This window comes from Amblyraja radiata, chromosome 32 (assembly GCF_010909765.2).
Source record: "Amblyraja radiata isolate CabotCenter1 chromosome 32, sAmbRad1.1.pri, whole genome shotgun sequence".
NCBI lineage: Eukaryota > Metazoa > Chordata > Chondrichthyes > Rajiformes > Rajidae > Amblyraja > Amblyraja radiata.
In genome coordinates, this window is record NC_045987.1 from 23,786,442 (window position 1) to 23,807,502 (window position 21,061).

General features: G+C 45.2%; 1 protein-coding gene and 1 long non-coding RNA gene across 6 annotated transcripts in view; one reads left to right on the forward strand and one right to left on the reverse strand.

The window, feature by feature from the left end:
- Window positions 1-384: 384 nt before the first annotated feature.
- LOC116990887 lies at window positions 385-21,003 on the reverse strand. The gene is made up of 3 exons (XR_004416648.1): window positions 20,874-21,003; window positions 20,562-20,619; window positions 385-566 (listed from the first exon to the last, which is right to left on the reverse strand). It is a non-coding gene; the product is annotated as an uncharacterized LOC116990887 (long non-coding RNA).
- lmx1b (LIM homeobox transcription factor 1 beta) overlaps window positions 2,988-21,061 on the forward strand; it is a 261,097-nt gene continuing 243,023 nt past the window's right edge. For 2 of the 5 annotated variants that reach the window (XM_033048993.1, XM_033048994.1), the window contains exons 1-5: window positions 2,988-3,304; window positions 3,822-3,992; window positions 6,247-6,439; window positions 14,009-14,154; window positions 17,665-17,780. The gene's annotated coding sequence lies outside the window, so the exon portion shown is untranslated. Of the gene's footprint in view, window positions 3,305-3,821; window positions 3,993-6,166; window positions 6,440-14,008; window positions 14,155-17,664; window positions 17,781-21,061 lie in introns of those variants that run through there. The other 3 variants (XM_033048995.1, XM_033048996.1, XM_033048997.1) reach the window with 3 other exon arrangements.

Sequence of the window (21,061 nt, forward strand, 5' to 3'; positions counted from 1 at the left end):
AGCACCCGAAGGAAACCCACGCGGTCACAGGGAGAACGTGCAAACTCCACACAGACAGCACCCGAGGACGGGATCGAACCCGGGTGTCTGGTGATGTGAGGCAGTCGCTCCTCCAGCTGCGTTGAGCATATCTGAACAGTCCTGAAATGGTGTCTCAAATGCTGTGCAAATCCAAATGATTTGGAAAACGGGTAAATAGTGACGGAGACTACGGTGTTACCAACTCTAGCTCGACAGTGTCTCAACCCCCGCGGCCACTGGGAGACGCAAGGAACTGCAGATGCTGGTTTACAAAAAAAAAAGGCACAAAGTGCTGGGTCAAAGACACAAACTCCGCGGGTCAGGTAGCATCCGTGGAGAACGTGGATAGGCGACGTTTCGGGTTAGGACCCTTCCTCCGACTGGTGGTAACGGGTAGAACGTGCAAACTCCACACGGACAGCATCCGAAATCAGGATCGAACCCGGGTCTCTGAGGAAGAAATCGTTGCAGATTGTCCGCGACTTGCATTCTGTGCCTTGGCGACTCCCTCTTCGGAATAGAATGCCACGAATTCCTTTCCACACCTAGAGGTGGACACGGTTGCGATTAAATTGTAATTGTGGATTACGCCACACAAATCAGCCCAAAGCAATGTTCATAAATGGCCGCTCAAATTGTGGTTCACGGAACCTTTACAACATGCGAAGAAAAAGCGCTTAAACACGGAGCCTATCGCCCTGGCTGTGCGCGTCGACTGAAAAAGCACCAACGCGTAATTTTATTCGTATCGAAACGTTTGTTCAGTATTGGGTGAAGTTACTGAACTGAATACCCAGGGGTTACCCTATAGATGTTGTTTTTGTTTATGCTATATATATATATATATATCGAAAATTGACACAAAGTGCTGGAGTAACAGCCGGACAGGCAGCATCTCTGGAGAGAAGAAATGGGTGACGTTTCGAGTCGAGACCCTTCTTCAGAATATAGATATATTTAAATTATATATAAATATATATATAAAGCACACATATAATCACATGTATATAAATCGTATAAATATATATATATAACATCCTATACATACACATATATACATCGTATATGTAAAATCACACACATATACATGTATAAATATAAATATATATGTATAAATATATATACAAATGTATATTGACTGATATATATATATAGACTGATATATATATATATATATATAGACTGATATATATATATAGACTGATATATATATAGACTGATATATATATATAGACTGATATATGTATACACACTGATATATATAGATATATATATATATATATATATATATAGACTGATATATATATATATATGTATATCAGATATATATATATATATATATATAGACTGATATATATATATATAGAGAGATATGTCAGCTTTCAATTATCTGATTAGCGACGAATGTTTTTTTAATGGATTCCCAGCTTCAAGTGCACTGTTTATTCTGATTAAAAGGGTTTAAATGGTTTTTTCGAGTTCATCTTCCTAGCCCGCGCCCCTCCCCCCAAATTTGAGTTTGTTTGAAGGGTTATTTTCAAACACTTAATCTAATAGTGGCTGAGATAATTCAATAATGAAAAACACATTTGCGTCCGACACTCCAGGAATAGAATGTAAATGGTCGGTGCTGCTGGAAACGGGTTCTCTGGACGCGGTGAAGAGAGCGTGGCGATACCAAGTGTCCGCAGCGTTAATAATCAACTCTGCGTTACTTTTTTTGGCATATATCTCATTCAATTCTTCCACGTCTCTCGACATCACCGTCTCTATCTCTCCTTTTCCTTTCCCATGACTCAGTCTGGAGAAGGGTCTCGACCCGAAACGCCACCTATTCCCTTTTCTCCGGAGAAGCTGTCTGACCCGCTGAGTTATTCCAACATTTTGTGTCTATCTTCTAGAAGTGAGAAATGGCCCCCAAATTAATGCTACATAAATACAACATCAACGACTAATATTGAACTTAGTCAGGGAAACCTTAAAATATTTTACAGCCATCGATCGCCAATCGTTTAAAACTTCACGAGAAAGCAAAATAACATGAACAGTCACTTTAACTCCAGCATTTTGCGTCTCTTTAATTATATAGGAATGTGGATATTTTTCTTCTGTTATTCTGCAAATTAAATATTTGAACATTATTCTCGACGAATGTTGCTTTTAATGAAAAGGGGGGGGGGGGGGGAGCTTTAAATTAATTAACTCTGTAACGCTACTGTGATCCGTTGTAATCCGATGCTGAGAATTAGTGACCCCGTTCTAATCGATTGGGTTACAGGTGGCAGGTTAGTTAAATGCGTCCATCGAGAAACAATACGAGGATTCGATTATTTCTCGGTGATGGCACGCGTTGGTTTAAATCTCTTCAAGGCGTGAATCTAACCCAGACGAGGGAAAAGATGCGGGGTTTTTTTTCAACATTGAGTAGTACAAGGAACCAATTATCTTTCAAATTGGATTGGAAACACTCTTAAAAGGTCGGCGCTTCCTTTGAACCCGGGTTTGAACGCCACATAATGACATTATTAACGGCAAGGTAACCGCTTGGATTTGGACAATTAATCACGTCGGCTGGCCTATGCTTTCGTTTAATCGTCTATTAGTGAGTCTCTGATGATACTTGCGTGGTAGGCGGTTTACGCATCTCATTCCAATTCTCCCGCTCGGAAACTTTTTTGGAGTTTTAGTTTGTAAAGGAAGATGATTTTCTTTTAGATACAAACAAAAACGATTTTGGGGCTGATTTGACGGCACCTTTCAAAGTTTCATCCGAGATGATTTCGTTGAAATGTCTCAAAAGGGAACGAATCTTTAAGTAACCACACGCTTTATTTATTCGATACAACCAGGGAAATTGCAGGCGCATTTAATTGCCTTGATCCCGACCCCACCCCCAAACGAGGGCTTTGATGTTGCCCGCAAGAGCTGGACTCGACCCTGTCAATTTGAATGTTCACCCTTTCACCTGTATGCCCGCTATCTCACTCGGCCTGGCCGCTTTCGCTTTGCCCAGAGAACGCCGGTATGAGCATGGAACAAACAGTCTGAAGAAGGGCCCCGGCCCGAAAACCGTCACCCTTCCCCTTTTTCTCCAGAGATGCTGCATGGCCCGCTGAGTTACTCCAGCACTGTGTGTCTGCCTGAAAGCATGAATCAAAGCCAGCCTTAGGGTGATCTGTTAACTACTGTCATCTTGACAACAGCAAAAAAGTGACTTGGGAGTGGAATGGCAAAATCAAAGCAATGGGTGTAAACACAGCTGACATGGTCTCCTTTGCCTCCAGTAAGATTCATCCAGAAGTTTGTATTTTCTGTTTAAGATACCAGCATCTGCGGTCTCTCGGGTCTATTGTCATCGTAACAACTTGAAAGGAAAGGGCTAAGAAGGGAAGATTTGCCTGATTGGGGGGGTTACCGGTTTCAGAGTTTGCGAAAGGGTCTGAAGAAGGGTCTCGACACGAAACGTCACCTGTTCCTTCTGTCGAGAGATGCTGCCCGACCCGCTGAGTTACTCCAGCATTTTGTGTCTGTCTTGTGTCAAATGGACAGGGTTTCTTATCTGCCCGGCGTGGCTTCCTGGTCTACATTGTGCAACTCCTGAATTATTTTTCGCCTTGTCTTCACTCTCTATGTGTTCCCCTTAACTAAATATCCACGGTTATAGTTTATCCCCAGAGTCAACTCGTCTCGGACGCTCCCCACGCAATCTCTGCGTCTTAACAAACGACTCCTGTCTTCCTTTCTAGTTATTTCGTTCGGTATTCGACTTGAAACGTTAACCCCAGTTTCTCTTCCCACAGGTGCGGCCTGGCCTGCTGAATAATCCTAACCATTTAGTGTTGGGGTCGCGGAACTGAGACACGGGCCCGCGTCGAAGCGGCGCGCAAGGGACAAACAAGTGTGGGGAATTTCACAAGATCCCAGTGAAAGCGAACCATCAGAACTGGCCACAAAACTCAAATGGACAAAAGGTAGAGTCCATAACGGAATCATGTTACCAATTTCTAAAGAAAAAGACACAAGGTGCTGGAGTAACTCAGCAGGTCGGGGAGGGAACGTTTCAGGCCGGGGCCCTTCTTCACACTGTCCATGTTCTCCAGAGACGCTACCTGATCCGCTGAGTTGCTCCAACACTTTGTGTCTTTTTTTTGTGAACCAGCATCTACAGTTCCTCGTTCTACACTAAGCGCTAGATGGTATTGATCGCTAGTTATCCTCACATTTATAACGTGGTCGCGAGTCTTTAACCGTGTTGCTTTCCGTCCTTCGCAGTCTAAAACTGCAATCGTCGCGCTTATTATGGTATTATGGTCAGCAATTATCTTAACTTTCGAAGTTTCAATTCGTTCTTGCATTAGCGCGATATCGAATCCAAATAGAACTAATTCCGTAAATGAGGACCTCTAATTAGGAAAATAACCAAGCGTTCAAACTAGATCAATTAATTTCACCGAGGTTATGAGGAATTCAACATCAGTGAGGTCAGTGTTTGAGTAGGAATATTACTAGATGTCCCGACTCCCTAAGAATCACTTTGCACACTCGTCTGGATTTCCCTGGGGTTGGGGAAAGATTGCGCCAAGCGGAATATCGGCGCGAAGGGTTAAAATCTTCCCGTGACTGTGGGGGGGGGGGGGGGGGGGGGGGGGGGGGGGGGTTGTATTTATACAATGGTATATGGACACACTGATCTGTTCTGTATTCATGCCTTCTGTATTCTGTTGTGCTGCAGCAAAGCAAGAATTTCATTGTCCTAGAAAGATTCCTAACTGCCGTCCCTTTACCTCGCCGCCTAACCTAACCCATCGAGCTTTAAGCCCACAAACACACTCGCTGCCCAGTCCCCCCGCATTTTACAGGTGTGAGTGTGTTGTGGAATTGTAATCAAAGAGTGAAATGTAAACGGCGCCACGACACTGTTCAGGGATTAAGATAGTTTACAATAGTTGAGGTTATTGTCACCTGTACCGCGGTACAGCGCGAAGCATTTTTTTTTGCTGCCTGCTATCCAGTCAGCGAAAATACTACGCTATTCTGGAGAATGGTCTCGACCCGAATCGCCACCTATTCCTATTCTTCAGAGATGGCTGTCTGTCCCGCTGAGTTACTCCTGCATTTTGTGCCTCCACGCGAGGCCGTCCACGTTGTGTAGACACAAGATAAAGAGAGTGACGTTTAGTGTTCAATTTGACAATTTCAATCCAGGGTCTACTGTATTTCCTAAACATTTTACAGTCTAAGTTCGCGGGAGATTTCAGAAATCCTCCAAGTACTGTAAATAACAGCATGATATTGCCACGGGATGGGACAATCGAAGCAGTGTTGCCAATTTTTCGTTTACCAATCCAGTCTACTCAATTTGCCGCCTCTCTCTCTCCATAACTCCGATCTTTCAAGTCTATTTCCACCTCAATAAAAGCAAACATTTCACCGCGTCGAAAATCCAAGAAAATGTCCGTGTTCAAGCCTCCCCTTAACCCACGTTCCTCGATTCTACCCTCTCCCGTGAATGAAATAAATTCCACAATCCAACCTGTCCAGGCTATCAGTTGGACACCTGTCGCCTCAACTTTCAGTTGGCGATTGTACACTGATCGGCCACATCGAAGATTCTCCCATTCCTGTTCCCCGCGGCCTCTCTGGACTCCTCGCCGTTTGCTAACGCGATAATAAAGGATGGGAAATCCACATACTTTTCTAGAATTATTCCACTCGGAACTACCTCAACGTTTCTTACCCGTTAAACGCGGCCAGCGTTAACCTAAAGCAAACAATTAATTGCAAAGACGGTGCGGGTTTTTTTTTTTTTAACGAAAACGGGTCAAATACTATCAGGATAAACTGGCAGTTTGACGCTACGTGGAAATGGTTGGAACGATTTTACCGCAGGAACTATCCCATATCCATTGGCGCAAGGATAGCTTAGCAATAACACGCAAGGGACTATTGAACGAGCCGTTTGCATTAAGTATTAAGGGTAATGGGGAGACGGCAAAACATGTTCTTTCCAAACATCTGGGATATGGTGTCTTGGGGACAAAGTGTTAAATTCTGCCGCCCACCTGTACAAATGCTCTCTCTCTCTCTCTCTCTCTCTCTCTCTCTCTCTCTCTCTCTCTCTCTCTCTTTTTTTCTCTTTCTCTCTCTCTCCATCCATTGTAGCTCGACGCGAATTATCGCCCAAATTCGAGGCCAAATCTCAGCCCATCCGCTTTTTTTTTACAGAAGTGGCGCCAAATAATTGTCTCCACGCTGGCAGATGGTGAAGATCCCTCGCCTCGCCTCCCCTCAAGGCCGGCCTGGAGACTGAGCCCAAGCTCACATCCGCGTTGAATGTTTTCCACGTTCGTTGGCGCTGGCGCTGGCGCGGAGATACGGCGGAGAGGGGAAGGGTCTTTTGGAGGGCTCGCATTGGAGAGTGAGTGATAATCATCCTTCTACCATTCCAACTCTACTAAGGGCCTTGTTTAAGAGCCCCCCACCACATCCCCCCGGGGTCTGTTCTATAATGATGCTGTTATTGACTTGGCGAAGAAGGGTGGTGGCCTCTTTAGATCTCGCTCGCATTAGTAGGCTCAGGTCAGACCCATGATCTCTCAAAGGTTAGCGGTCTATCCCACCCCCCTCCTCCTCAATCCTCGTTGATCTTACCGCGGTCTGCGCCAATTAACCTGTTTAATAGGAGCCCAGCTTGTTACACAGGGCAAAATTTAATTGTCAAAAATAAAAGTGCTAACTATCAAAGGCAGGAGATCCGCAAGAGCTTTGTAATCTTCTTAAAAACTTCGCCTACCTGGTCAAGTAGAGCCCGGGAGAAACTCATGGGACCCTCCTTAATATATAGAAACGAAGTTTTCTCAAGAAAATCCCAGCCCCATTTGTTCTCCTTGTTTACAGCCTAAAGCTAACTCAAGTCTCGCTTACAGATTGAACAAAAAATATCCGATACCACCTGAGTGAATCTTTATGGCATTTCGTTTTCTAAGGGCGGGCTTTCTTTTTTTTCGAACGGTTTGAAGTACCAACGAGGAGACTAATAGTGCGAGCAGTGAGTCCCGTTTTAATTCGCGTTTCCCCACATCAACGCGATGCCGTTTTGGACGGTTACGTCTAGGGCTCTTAAAGTCAAGGGGCAGTTTAACTATCCTCCATCAATCCCCTCGGTACAAGTGATTCGTTCAATATTCGCTTGATGCTCTCAATTGCAATTAACATGTTATATTTTTTGTTGGCGAATTCAGTTGATGCGCGGTTTGAACAAAAAAGAAACTGCCCGATTAGGGGGGATATTACAGATTATAAACAGCCCTCTCTATCTGAGCCCTGACAACATTCGCCGGCGAGCGTTTGAAGTTCTTCGGAGATTAATCCAGCATGTTTAGCTTTGCAGAATTAAACCATTCGGCCAGCTTTTTGCCACACAAAAAAACACATTCTTCGCTTCGGGTATCAAGGAGCAAGTTCCTTCAAATTGCAATCTACCCAATTAAAATAATTTGTCTGTTTTGATATCTCCAAACTAGAAAATGTGAAATAAAATTGCTTCCGATTTATGAAACAGCAGGTCGATAAAGAACCCGGGGTTTCGTTCAAAGACGCCCATAACTTTTGGCAAGTGGAGGTTCCATATTTAAACAAGAGGCTTAGATCATTCAATAATTAAACGAAAATAAACTTGGATATAAAACAGCCTTATTAGTTCGTTTCAACTATAAAAGGTATTAAAAACGAACGATAATTGATAAAGTGATTGCCCAGTAGATTAATGAATTGTCGTTTGTTAACCTATAGCCTGTTTAGATATTTAACACTCAATTAGGTATCATTTCATAATTTAGTCTGCGATTTAAACAAATTCAACTTGCAGTTCGAGCGCTCAGTTGCTGGAAAGATTTCGAGTGTTGATTTGCGGTGTTTAGCGGAATTTTAGCGCAGTGGGTTTTTTATTTCAGACACTTGTGTGTGGGTGTTGGTCTGACAAGCGGTGTGATGTCGGGGTGGGGGGATGGTATACGAGGGATGCACTTGAACGAGAGAAGCCCTCCAGTTAAAGGCGGGTAGTGTGTATCGACTGGAGAATGCATTTGGAAATGCGGTTTCGTTGTCAGAGCGACCAGTTCCAAACGTTGAACGGAGTATTTATTTCACTGTTCCCCAGTGCACCCTTCTCTAGGAAGCGGCGTGCAGCTAAACTAATAACATTTAGAGCTGATTGGGAATATTACAGGGACATAAATGTTTTATCATCCTCGCTGTCTGGGGAGATAATACTGGGCTCTGTCCGTATCTAACTTGTCAGCATAATATGGATTATGTGTTAATTATATCTCGCCTTCCACGAGTGGCCTGTGCGCCATTTATTGATTCTCTCTCCCCTCCCCTCCCCTCTAATGTTTCAATGGAAAGTGTCCGTGAGAGGAATGAGATTCGTAAACAGTTGGGGAGAGGCAGGCGGTGGATTGTTATAAAACTCTACCTGTGGATTCAAGAGAGTCAAGGATGGATTTTTTTCTGTGGAGGAAGGAACTACAGATGGTGGATTAACCCGACGGTAGACACAAAATGCTGGAGTGACTCAGCGGGACAGGCAGTATCTCTGGAGAGAAGGAATAGGTGCCGTTTCGGGTCAAGACCCTTCTTCAGAATATTTTATTGTCTTTTGTACAGATAGGGAACAACGGAATTCTTAGTTGCAGCAGCATAACATGCTGTAAACACGGCACTCACTGGACAACATGATAAACAAACAAAATGTTCAATACATTTAAAAATCCATATGTTGTAAAAACAAAAACAAAAACACGTTCCTAGTGCAACCGATACAGTTCGTAGTTTGGAGTTTAGCTTTTTTTTGTAGTGTTTAATAGTCTGATGATTGTAGGGAAGAACTTACACGTTATAGTTTCCAGGCTCCTGTGCCTTCTTCCCAAGGCATGAGTGAAATCTTTTGAATTCTCTGCCTCAGTGGAGGCAGGTTCTCTGGATGCTTTCACGAGAGAGCGAGGTAGGGCTCTTAAAAATAGCGGAGTCAGGGGGTATGGGGAGAAGGCAGGAACGGGGTACTGATTGGGGATGATCAGCCATGATCACATTGAATGGCGGTGCTGGCTGGAAGGTCCAAATGACCTCCTCCTGCACCTATTGTCTATTGTCTATTGAAATGGGAGCGTGGCCGTGGCGGTGTGGCTGTTGTGGTGTGGATGATAGGGATATGACTCCTCGTCCTAGAGTGAACTCCAACTAAGACTTGTTTCGTTGTTCGGGGGATGGGTCCATTTTTCCCTGACCCCCGGCACTATCACCATGACGTGAGGTTCTCAAGCGAAGTGCCCAGTGTCCCCAACGGCGCTGGCACTGCTGTGCGCGGCGACAAATGAGAGTTGGACTTGACCCTCTCAACAAGGCAACACGCACACATAGATTTGTATTTCACGTTAGCCGGCAAACAGTCGAATCACGATCTCCCAACGCACTTGGAACGGATATCAAAGGGACTATTATTCCTAGTTAGAAAAAAAAAACTCTCTCGCAAAGAGCTATTATTCTTGGAAAGTATTTTAATCGATTTATTTTGGCTGGTGGAGTACAGGAGTGGAGGCAGCTGTGTCTGTACATTGGCTTGCTGGTGAAAATGAACATGTCGGATCTTCGTGACCTGAAATGGTTATTTTTCTTTGATTTTATTCCGGAATCATTTCAGCATCTGGAGTTTTTGTTTTAATTTTCAACTTGTTGATTTGGAGGGGAGGCGAGGGGATGGGGGAAAAACGGTGCCAGTTTTTACCACGACTTGCCTTCATCAGTTACAATCCCCAGCACATTGGAGAGAAGATGCAGTCTTTTGGTTTAGAGATACGGAACGGAAACAGGCCCTTCGGCCCACAAAGTCCGCGCCGACCAGCGATCCCCGCACACTAACACTACCCTACACACACTAGGGACAGTTGTTTACACATATACCAAGCCAATTAACCTACACGCCTGTATGTCTTTGGAATGTGGGAGGAAACCGAAGATCACAGAGAAAACACACTCAGGTCACGGTGAGAACGTACAAACTCCGTACAGACAAGCATCCGTAGTCAGGATTGAACCCGGGTCTCCAGCGCTGGAAAGCAGCAACTCTACCGCTGCGCCGCCGGCCAATAGAGCTCAGGTGAGGTTTTGAATCTGCGGCGATACCCCTGATGATCAGGGGTTGTGGCTTTAGACTTGGAGCCACGGAGTTTGATTTTCCTTTCTAGTTTTTGGCCAATTCCATCCCATCTCTGGAGTCCACTTTCACCCAACGATTGGCCGGAGTGAAGCCTCTCTCAGACCAAGACTTCCTGATCACTAGTAGAAACAAGGAACTGCAGATGCTGGTTTATACAAAAGGACCCAAAGTGCTGGAGTAACAGCGGGTCTGGCAGCATCTCTGGAGAACACGGATAGGTGAGGTTTAGGGGTCTGAAACACCACCCACCCATGTTCTCCATAGATGCTGCCTGGCCCGCAGAGTGACTCTAGCATGTTATGTCCTGCCAAGGCTCAAACGAGTCCAACCATCGCTTCTTGGCACTTGGGCATTGGCGCGAAGAAGGACATCTTTCTCTCGGGAGTATCTGAGAGAATGTTGAGTATGTTCAATAGAAACCACGGCAGGTTTCAAGGAAGAAAGGTCAGGGGAGGATTATTCGGGGTTTGAAGACGAATCCACGAATGGCTACAGTGCAGGAGGAGGCCGCTCGGCCCACCTTGTCAGTGCCACCTCACCTCTCTAATCTCACCCACGTCCGTTCTCCGCAGTCTATAGACTTGTTTGGACTTTAGACTTCGGAGATACAGCGCGGAAACGGGTCTTTCGACCCACCGAGCCCGCGCCGACCAGCGATCAACTCGTACACGAGCACTATCTTACACACTGGGGACAATTTACAAATTTACTGAAGCCAATCATCCTACAAACCTGTACGTCGTTGGTACAGGCCTCGCGGCCACAGGACGAATGTACCAACTCCGTACAGGCAGCACCCGTAGTCGGGATCAAAGCGGGTCTCTGGCGCGGTGAGAGATTCCACCGCTGCGCCACCGTGCCGCCCAGTCTTGTATTCCCGACCTCTCTCACATACACGGGCACCGTCCTAAACTATGCTGAGAATTCGATGCAATTTACTCCCAGTCGCCCCGAATTCGTTGGGAGTCTGCTGTTTTATTACTGGGTGAAAGATCACTTCTCACCGGCTTTACAGCTGCAAAACCTGAACACTTCTATCTGATGGAGTAAATACACGGCCTGTAACAAGACGTAACATCAAGGGACAGCGGCGCCCCCGATAGAAGCGGGACTGGTCCAGTTTGACTTCAGGAAGAGCAGGGTGGCTGAAACAAACAAACAAACTAAAAAAACACGAAACGATAGCCTGGTGCTCATGGTAACGTGATCGTGAGACCAAACCGTGGGATGGGGTAGCAGATACTTTCTAAGGTGTGCAAACTTGCCTCGGTTCTCCGACCTTCCAATATATGGAAGAAAACATTGGAAGACGGTGGAGTTTGAGGCAGTGGTTGGGAATGCGAGTGCATTCACTGGAGATTAGCCCTTTGCAGAAGGACCCGCAAGTAGACCACAAACTTGGTCTCTTTTGAAAAGCTCCGATCCTTAAGCATATTGAGTATGGCTGAAATCAAGATCCGTTCCATTATCTGTACAAGGTAATGGTTTGCAGTTGGTGCTCAACTGGATTCAGAAGCATTGGGCCTTGGGCAAGGACCTGGGCTTGTGGTGGGGCAGGGAGCTCGGGTTGAGATGGGCTTAATGAGCCCCGATTGAAATTGTTTTTACGTACATATGGAGATGGTGTTCAGGAGAGCAGACTGAATGGGTTTTAAGGACCTCATATTGAGATGGTTTTAAATTCAGATTGAGGTGGCTCTTAAATTGAGATAGTTTTGAAGGTCTGAAGAAGGGTTTCCACCCGAAACGTTGCCTATTTCCTTCGCTCCATAGATGCTGCCTCACCCGCTGAGTTTCTCCAGCATTTTTGTCTACCTTCGATTTTCCAGCATATGCAGTTCCTTATTAAGCAATGGGTTTGAAGGTATTCAATTAATATGGTTTTAACGAATTCAGATTGAGATGTTTTTAAGGACCTCATATTGAGATGTTTTTAAGGACCTCATATTGAGATGTTTTTAAGGACCTCATGTTGAGATGTTTTTAAGGACCTCATATTGAGATGTTTTTAAGGAGATCAGAACGAGATGGGTTTAAGGAGATTACGTTGAGATGGGTTAAGGAGCCATTTGGGATGGTTTTAAGGAGCTCTGCTTGTGGTGGTTGGGAGGAGCTCGAATGGAGACGGTTCCAGGTGCTGACCTTGGGGTGGTTCTCGCATGGCCCGGTGTGAAGCTTTTCATCTCACCCGCTTGCTTTACTTGCAATACTCGCAGTGTCGCATCAGTTACACCTGGCCGTTGTTCCTGCCACTCGACCCCCCTTCCTTCCACCCATAGACACCCGACGGTCTGAATGCCGCAACCCTGTATTCACCGTCTGCACAGGGTTGCGGCATTCAGACCGTCGTACTCAAACACACATTGGCTCGCTGACTCAATCTCCCATCAATCTACCTCCAGGAAGCCAATAAATTGGCATTACCTCTCATCTGGAGTTAGATGTGGCCCTTGTGGCTAAAGGGATCAGGGGATATGGAGAGAAGGCAGGTACATGATACTGAGTTGGATGATCAGCCATGATCATATTGAATGGCGGTGCAGGCTCGAAGGGCCGAATGGCCTACTCCTGCACCTATTTTCTATGATTCTATGTTTCTATCTCTGACACAACATTGACCGTCAAGGTACACCACACCGCCCAAAGGCTGCGCTCCAAGGTTAAAGACCTGCGGCCATCGCGCTTTCCTGATGATGTGCTTCGCTCAAACACCTCATCCGATGGAACCGCCACTTCTAATGCATTTATTTGTATTTTATATCCCTTCCTGGAGCTAAACGCACTCCGTGCTAAAGGCATTGAACTTACATTTTAATGCATCAGCGAGTCACTCCCCGGGGATTACTTGACATTCTCTTTACACAACGTGTAATTTCTTTATGGTTTAAGGCAACCCAGAAGGAATAGCTGGTTTGCTTCGGTTGCCGGGAAGAACGAAGAAAACTCATTCAGGGCAGCACAGTGGTCGAGCTGCCGCCTCACAGCGCCAGAGACCCGGGTTCCATCCTGACCACGGCTGCTCTCTGCACGTTTTCGCCGTGACCGCGTGGGTTTCCTCCGGGCGCTCCGGCCCCCCCCCCCCCCCCCCCCCACATCCCAAAGACGTGTGGGTTTGTGGGTTAATTAGCTTCTGGAAATTGTCCTAGTGTGTAGGGCAGAACTAGTGTAGGGGTGATCGTTGGTCGGCTTGGTATGCCGAAGGGCCCGTTTCTCTAAAATGTAAAACCAAAGCTGCCAACGATAGATGCAATGCCAAGTGCAACTCCCACGTTCACGCCAACATTTGTGGTGGCGCGACTGGAGTTATTGCAATTACCTTTTTCAACGTGATTAGTTATATGTCTTAGTTTAGAGTTTAGAAGAGTGATGGGGAACTTCATTGAAACATACCGGATATCGAAAGGCTAGGATAGAATTGACGTGGAGAGAATGTTTTCACTGGTCGGAGAAACTAGGACCAGAGGTCTTGGCCAAGGAATTGAAGGACGTATCTTTAGGAAGGAGATAAGGAAGAATTTCTTTAATCAGAGATGATGAATCTGTGGAATTCGCTGCTACTGAAGGCTGTAGAGGCCAAATTAATGGATATTTTCAAGGCAGAGATTGACAGATTATTGATTAGTACGGGTGTCGGGGGTTATGGGGAGAAGGCAGGAGAATGGCGTTGGGAGGGAGAGATTGATCAGCCATTATTAAATGGCGGAGTGGACTTGATGGGCCGAATGGCCTAATTCTGCTCATAGAACTGATGAACCTTGCGTTCCCGTACAGGTATTACAACGGTGCGAACTAGGACGGAAAGGGTGGAGATGCGGAGAGCGTGTTTCTGATACCGGGAAACGTAACCCAGGCCGAGACTGGAGACCAAGCCAGCGCCATTGATTATCGCCGCCGGTTCCAGAGAAACATAACGCGAGGTACTTCGTAGCTTCTTCGTCGCCTTTGATTTATGAGCTATTGGGAACAGGGGACTTTAACAGGGCGACGAGGAGAGTTGAAGAGAACGCGATCTCACAGCCTCCCGTCCCCGATCAGTGACTGACTTGGGGGACGGGAGGCTGTGATTTTGGAAACAAAGGCGCGAGTGTATCGAAACAAACCAAAAGTTTCCACAATAGAAACATAGAAACATAGAAAAATAGGTGCAGGAGTAGGCCATTCGGCCCTTCGAGCCTGCACCGCCATTCAATGTGATCATGATCAATGAAGGCCATTCGAGGAAATGTGTGGCATTGTTGTCATGTTATACAACGGGGGAGGTGAAGCCAAAACTAAAACGAGCACGGGATAGGAATCCACGACGGCGCGGGTTGTCGGAGGGATTCATCACATCTCGCTGCTCCTCCGTGCATCCTCCACGCCCGCAACCCATTCATAAACCGGCAACCCCCCCCCCCCTCCCGTCGCCCACTCTAAACAAGGTGACCGCCTTCACCTCGCCCCCCCCCCCCCCAGCCTGAAGAAGGGTCTCAACCCGCAACATCACCCACCTCTTCTCTACGGAGATGCGATCTGACCCGCTGAGTAATTTTGTTTCTATATTCGCTGTAAACCAGCATCTGCAGTTCCTTCCTACACGTTACAGTACATGACCCCCCCCCCCCCCCGTCCACTGAAGCAGGTGACTCCATCCTCCCCCATCGCATCCGTTCTCCAACAGGTCACCCCCACCTTCCCCACGCCCTCGCTCTGTAGCAAGGGACCCCCTTCCCTCCATTCGCGGGCCCGCCCCCATCCCACTCGTCCTACGACAGGTGTCTCCCTTCCACCTCCACTCAAAGTGCTGGAGGAACTCAGGCGTTACCTGTGGAGAGAAATAGGCAGGCGACGTGTCGGTTCTGGACCCTTCTTCAGTCTGTCCGTTTCCCTCAACAGATGTTGCCTGGCCCGCTGAGGTCATCCAGCACTTCCAGATTCCAATATCTGCAGTTCCTTGTAACGCCCTTCAACCCACCGACTCTGTAATGTAACTTCCCCCCAATTCTCCCACTCTACCACACGCGGCCCCTCTCCCCCACCCAAACCCACCCACCCCGCCCTCTGTAGAAGCCAATCTCCTATTTCCGTTCTGAAGCCCGTGGTTTTCATAGTCATTCAGCACGGAAATAGCCCCTTCGGCGCAACTGGCCGATGTCGACCAAGATGCCCCATCTACACTAGTCCCACCCTGCCCACATTTGGCCCATATCCCTCTAAACCTTTCCTATCCGTGTACCTTTAAACCATTCCTGCAAATGTATGAATTGTGGGTGCATCCCAGACCGTCACGCAAACCAAACTCCCTTCCATTGACTCCATAATAGTCATGGCGCTGCCTCGGCAAGGCCAGCAGCATAATCAAGGACGAGTCTCACCCCTGTCACTCCCTCTTCTCCCCTCTCCAATCTGGCGAGAGGTACAGAAGTGTGAAAACGCACACCTCCAGATTCGGGGACAGTTTCTCCCCAGCTGTTATCGGGCAACTGAACCATCCTACCAACAACTGGGGAGCAGCCCTGAACTAAACCCTCAGACTATCTTTAATCGGACTTTACCGCGCATTCCCTTTATCCTGTATCTGTACACCGTACACGGGTCGATGCTTTCAGCGGACTGATAATCTCGCAACTAAAACGCTTTTCACTGTACCTCGGTGTAAGTGACAATAAGCTATTAAACTAAGCTAAACTAAACACATCTTCAGCATAACCGCACCTCCCAATTGAGATAGTTTCTCGCCACAAGATTTGGGTGTGGCAATGGGCTCTCCGAATATGGGCCTTGATCGGGTTCATTCTCATACGGCACCGTGCATGACAAATCCCATATGTTGTCGCAACAAGAGGCAGCGATTGACGGCGCATGCCCCTTTCAATCGTCCACATACTACCTGTTTCTGTTTAGTGTTTCCACATAAATATTAACGTCAATAAACGCCGGCTGAGGGTTTCAGTAAGCGAGGAGGTTGGGGAAAGGCTGGACGTGTTCTGATGTTAAAAATAGTCCTGTAAATAGCAAATAGCTGCCTTCCAGTGTTTGGAGAATGATTTTCCATCGGCGCTGTTTTGGTTGCTAACAACAATGACCCCCCTTGTCAAACTTCTCGATGACATTGCAATTACTGGGTAATATTTTCAGTATTGTGCCACTGAATGTCACCCAACCCACGCATACACCAACAAATAAAAACCTTTTTATCTAAACCAATGATAAACAAACTAAGCACGATAGTCTGTTGTCAAAATAATGGTGCGTTCTCAACAACTTGCATTCTCTTTATCAAAGGAGAACGTTAAAACAAAACACACTGTCCTGTGAAATAGACACTGTATTTGATGCTAGACTTTCTAATCGCTCAAACGATGGCGAAGACTTCCTATAGCTATTACTGTAGAGATGCCAACTCCCTCGAATGCAGATTATACATTTTCCGATCCTGCAATGTGTAATTTAAAAAAAAGATTATGCAGGAAAATATTCGTATTTTACGTAAAAGGACATAAAGTGCTGGAGTAACTGCGGTGCTGGCTAAAAGGGCCGAATGTCCTACTCCTGCACCTATTGTCTATTTTCTGTTGTCTAACTCAGCGGGTCAGGCGGCATCTCTTGGAAACGCGTCACCTCGACCCGAAACGTCACCTGTCCTCGTTCTCCAAAGGTGCTGCCTGACCCGCCGAGTTACTCCAGCACTTTGTGTCTTTTTTAATGCATTAAACAGCATCTGCAGTTCTTCGTTTCTACATTCGTATTTTACGAATGGGCGGGATATAGCATGGTATAATGGCGCCTGAAGATCTCCTCCAGAAATGAAAGGAACCAAAGAATTGTGCCTATTAAATGCTCACCCGCCTTTGGCTCTTGCCACTTGAGGAAGGCGATTTTAAGACATAAAAGCTGAGAATGCAGAAAAGAGCCAGTAGGTTAGACAGTGGGCGCGGTGAGAGAATGAGGGACTTTCAGCCTTATGCGTTATATTCTTCACAGGAGTTTTTTTAGCTTCTCATGCAAAGTGTTTTGTCTGATTTTTTGAGGTGTGTATTTTTAGTTGTAGATTAAACAGTTGGCAAGCAACGGGAGTAAACGTGTGGGAATCGAAGAATAGCCGTCTCCAAACCGCTGCACGCAGCGGAAAGTGTGAAAGAAACACAAAAAAAACTCCGATAAATATCGAACATTTTTGGGTTTGAAGTTCCAAAATTTGATTTGGTGGTGGAGTTCAAATACGGCCTCAATTCCGTGTGATGATAATCCCCCCTTCTCTCTCTCCCCCCACTCACTCTCACGCCATTATATGCGCCCTGCCCAAATTATTTGGCGTTTTTAACCATTGGTGAATAGACTGTGAAGGAGAGGATTGGCGCTGTAAGGAAGGAATGGGCATTGTCTTTGTGTATGAGCGTTGCCAGTGCCTTAACACCTTGTGTTTTTTTCCATTGTTGTTGGCCCAGGTCAATGTATTGTCGCTACTGGCCGGCGGAGGGCGCCCCGGTCCCAATTTGCTTGTTGGTATAATTCAAGTCCCAGTTTTCTCTGCTTGAAGAGTTGATGCATTTCAGGAATTAAGGTACTGTGTAGTAAGCCACTTCCAATCTGTGTCTGCCCTTTGCTCAAGTGCAATGTTTTCCTTAACATTTGGGTCGGTTGGTAATTTGGTATGGCCACAAAATTAAATATGGTACGAATTATAGATCGAATGCAAACGTCTCAAAATTAACAGTTGGGCGACTAGGAGCATTGTGTCTTAATACAGCAATTCGTTGAATATTTCTTTAGGGTTTTGTTTAATGCTGAGAAATGTTAATCCCGCTGCAATGGATACTTAATACGTCTAGTAAATTTCAAAATGATGCAAACACGATACAAAAACACTAGGACCCAGGAAAGCAACACATATATTTTTTTTAGCATAAACAAATAAAGCGTTTAGCCACTTAGCGTGAAATAATGTAACAATCAAAGCACAATTCAGGACATTTACAAGAGCAAATTAGAGGCCAGGCTACGGTTTTATAAGCCTGTGATTCAATTTGTTTCAAGATAATGACTGTAAATTTAAAAGAAAATCAAAAATATGTAGTCCCACCACAAAGGAATAAATTCCCGCAGTGACATTGTCCTTCTCTAAGGCTACAATTAAGATGATTTATTAATATATTAAATGACATTTACAATTATAGACGATGTGGGGTTTTTTTAATTGCTGTGTGAAAAAAAAAGATGAGATAAAATAAAGAAGGGGAAATTGCCTGAATTCTAATTTTTGTGTGTTAAAAACTAAGACTAATAGAACGAACGGCGAAATGAACTGAGTGAACGGGAGCCTCGGTTGAATGGTGCACACTTTTTGACCCTGAATTGCAAATATTTCTGGAGCAAAGATGTTACATTTACCCGAGTGACCACGTACACGGTTTTCCGGCAGATATATCGAGACAAATATATCTTGGTACAAGAAGCAAAGAAACCCGGTAGTTCGTTTCAGAATTAAGAGCAATCGTTGCATGATGGATGGCGCGTACATTTGACAGGGTGGGAAGGATTATTTTAAGAAGCAAATTAAGAAAAACTAGGTTGGGATATAATTTGTCATTTAAAATTATCTTAAAGCTGTAATAATTGCCCTTCCATTAGTTGCCTAACAAACCCCGGACAATGCAAAATAATAAAATTTTATTAAAATTAATGTGCGATTTTTATGATATTTAAAAGGCAGACAATTTCCCCAGGATACCAATTAGAATTTAATAATTGCGAGCCCATACCCCTTTTAACGGCCTCGACTTATTTTGAGAACATGGACTGCATTTAAGTCAGATTATGTGAAATTTCATTCAAAGAGAATTTGTGATGCAGCGTTGAAATATAATGGTGGGCACATTCTAGACTTCACAGTAGCACGAATGTATTTATCAATTTAGATTTAGATTTTTGTTTTTTGATGTGGCTTCGATTTTAGACAACTATTGGAAAATAATGAAGGTTAAACGTCATCAAGTCTACTGTCTACAGCGCTGCCCCCGCTGTTCCCGTACAGAACGACCTCAGCCCGAGTCCATGGTCATAGTAACATTTGCGACGCGCTCGGCTCCCGCTCACACCGGCGTTAAACGAAGATTTTAGAACAGTTACTGCACAAATACATGTACAATGTGCATGTGGATCATCGTATCACTAAAGGGACCCTTGTTACCTAAACACTTGACTTACATCCATCAGAAGATGTGTCTCTTTAACCCACCCAACATGCATATAAGCGGACCGTGTATTAAAGATAGCACACAATACTATCATCTCCTTGAATAAAACTACCCAAGAACTCAAAACCCAAACTCTTTCCCCTCAGTATCAGTGTTATTTGTTTCAAATGGAAAATCATAAGGCTCCCCCCCGATTCGGACATGGATCTTAGAGTCGCGCTCTATTTTACACCGGCAACTTGTTTATAATCGGATACACACGGGCATTTTATGAAATTCTGATATTTATTCAAAGATATATTTCAAGGGAGATAGCACGGCCTCAAAATATGCTAACGGGGAACAACAAAAGATGGTACCTCAAATATAATCTCTGCTCCTAAATTTGAATAGTTTGTCGTACTTACTATTAATATTCCGCCCTGTCATTTTCTGTCACTTTGTGGGGTCGAATTTACTAAAAAAATGTGGCTGCGGGGTGTAGAGTTCTGAAATAACTTGAGTTGTAGGGGTGGGAATGGGGTAATGGGGGCGGAGGGGGATACATATTCTGTAGCATGGTGGCAGCGCTGTGATATTGTTGGATGCTGCCAGTCAGAAAATGCCAACTGGCGCTCGGTCGAACATTATCTCAAACCCCAACTCGCTGCGTTGGCTGGACGGTGGCTAACGTTTGATTCTGGTGCGGAGAACAGGATTATTCCCGTTCTCCCCTGGTCTTTAAGGCGCGGTGTCCTTGTGAAAGTATCGCCGGCACTTGGTTAAGGTTGGGCCTTATGTTTTTTTGTCCGTGGAAGCCGTCAAAATGGGATACCTTACGAGTTGAAATGTACATTAGCAATGTTATTTTGATGCCAATTAACACCCCAGACTAGTAAAAAACGGTCCAAATGCGCCTAGTAATTTTATACCAGTGGGCTGTTTGCTAGTGTTGCGATGTTAAATATATTAAGCCTAGGCAAATAATGGGCTTTTTGAGATTTTCTTTTCTCCCGTGGCATAGACTTGAATGGAACATTTAAACATTTTTAAGTTTTGAGAATGCAGAATAAATACACTGGTCGAATCGGAGAAAGTCACGCCACGGGTTGCAATAATTTGGCCAAAATACCAAACATTCCGATTTCACAATATCTGAAAACTCTCACCTTTCACGTCTGTAGTGGTCTCCTGATGGCAATTGGCCACGTTTAACGATTTCCTCTCCTGTCACTTTAACATAAACAAAAACACAGAATTTCCGAAAAGATTAAGTCGTCAATAACGACAGTTCCCATATCCAAACCGATTTTTTGTTGTTGTTGCTATCTTGACTTAATAGCTAATTAGAACATTTTGGAGAAAAAAATAATAATTGCGTTTTTGTTGTTGTCATTTTTAACGCTTTTTAAAAAAATATATGATTCAAGAGCATGAAGATTTTTTGTTTAATATAACAATAATCAAAGCAATGGAAATACCTGTGAATTGTTACCCACCTAGTCTGGGTATTGGAGGAGCGCCCTATTTAACGGCTGGTAATGTCACACTGGAGGCGGCCCATCACACCGGCGCGCTGATACAGCGGGCGAGCGGGCGGGCAACGCGTTGAAATGTCATGGAGAGGCGCAACACTGGCGTAATTGCGTGTGTATCCCAGCGCCGGGCT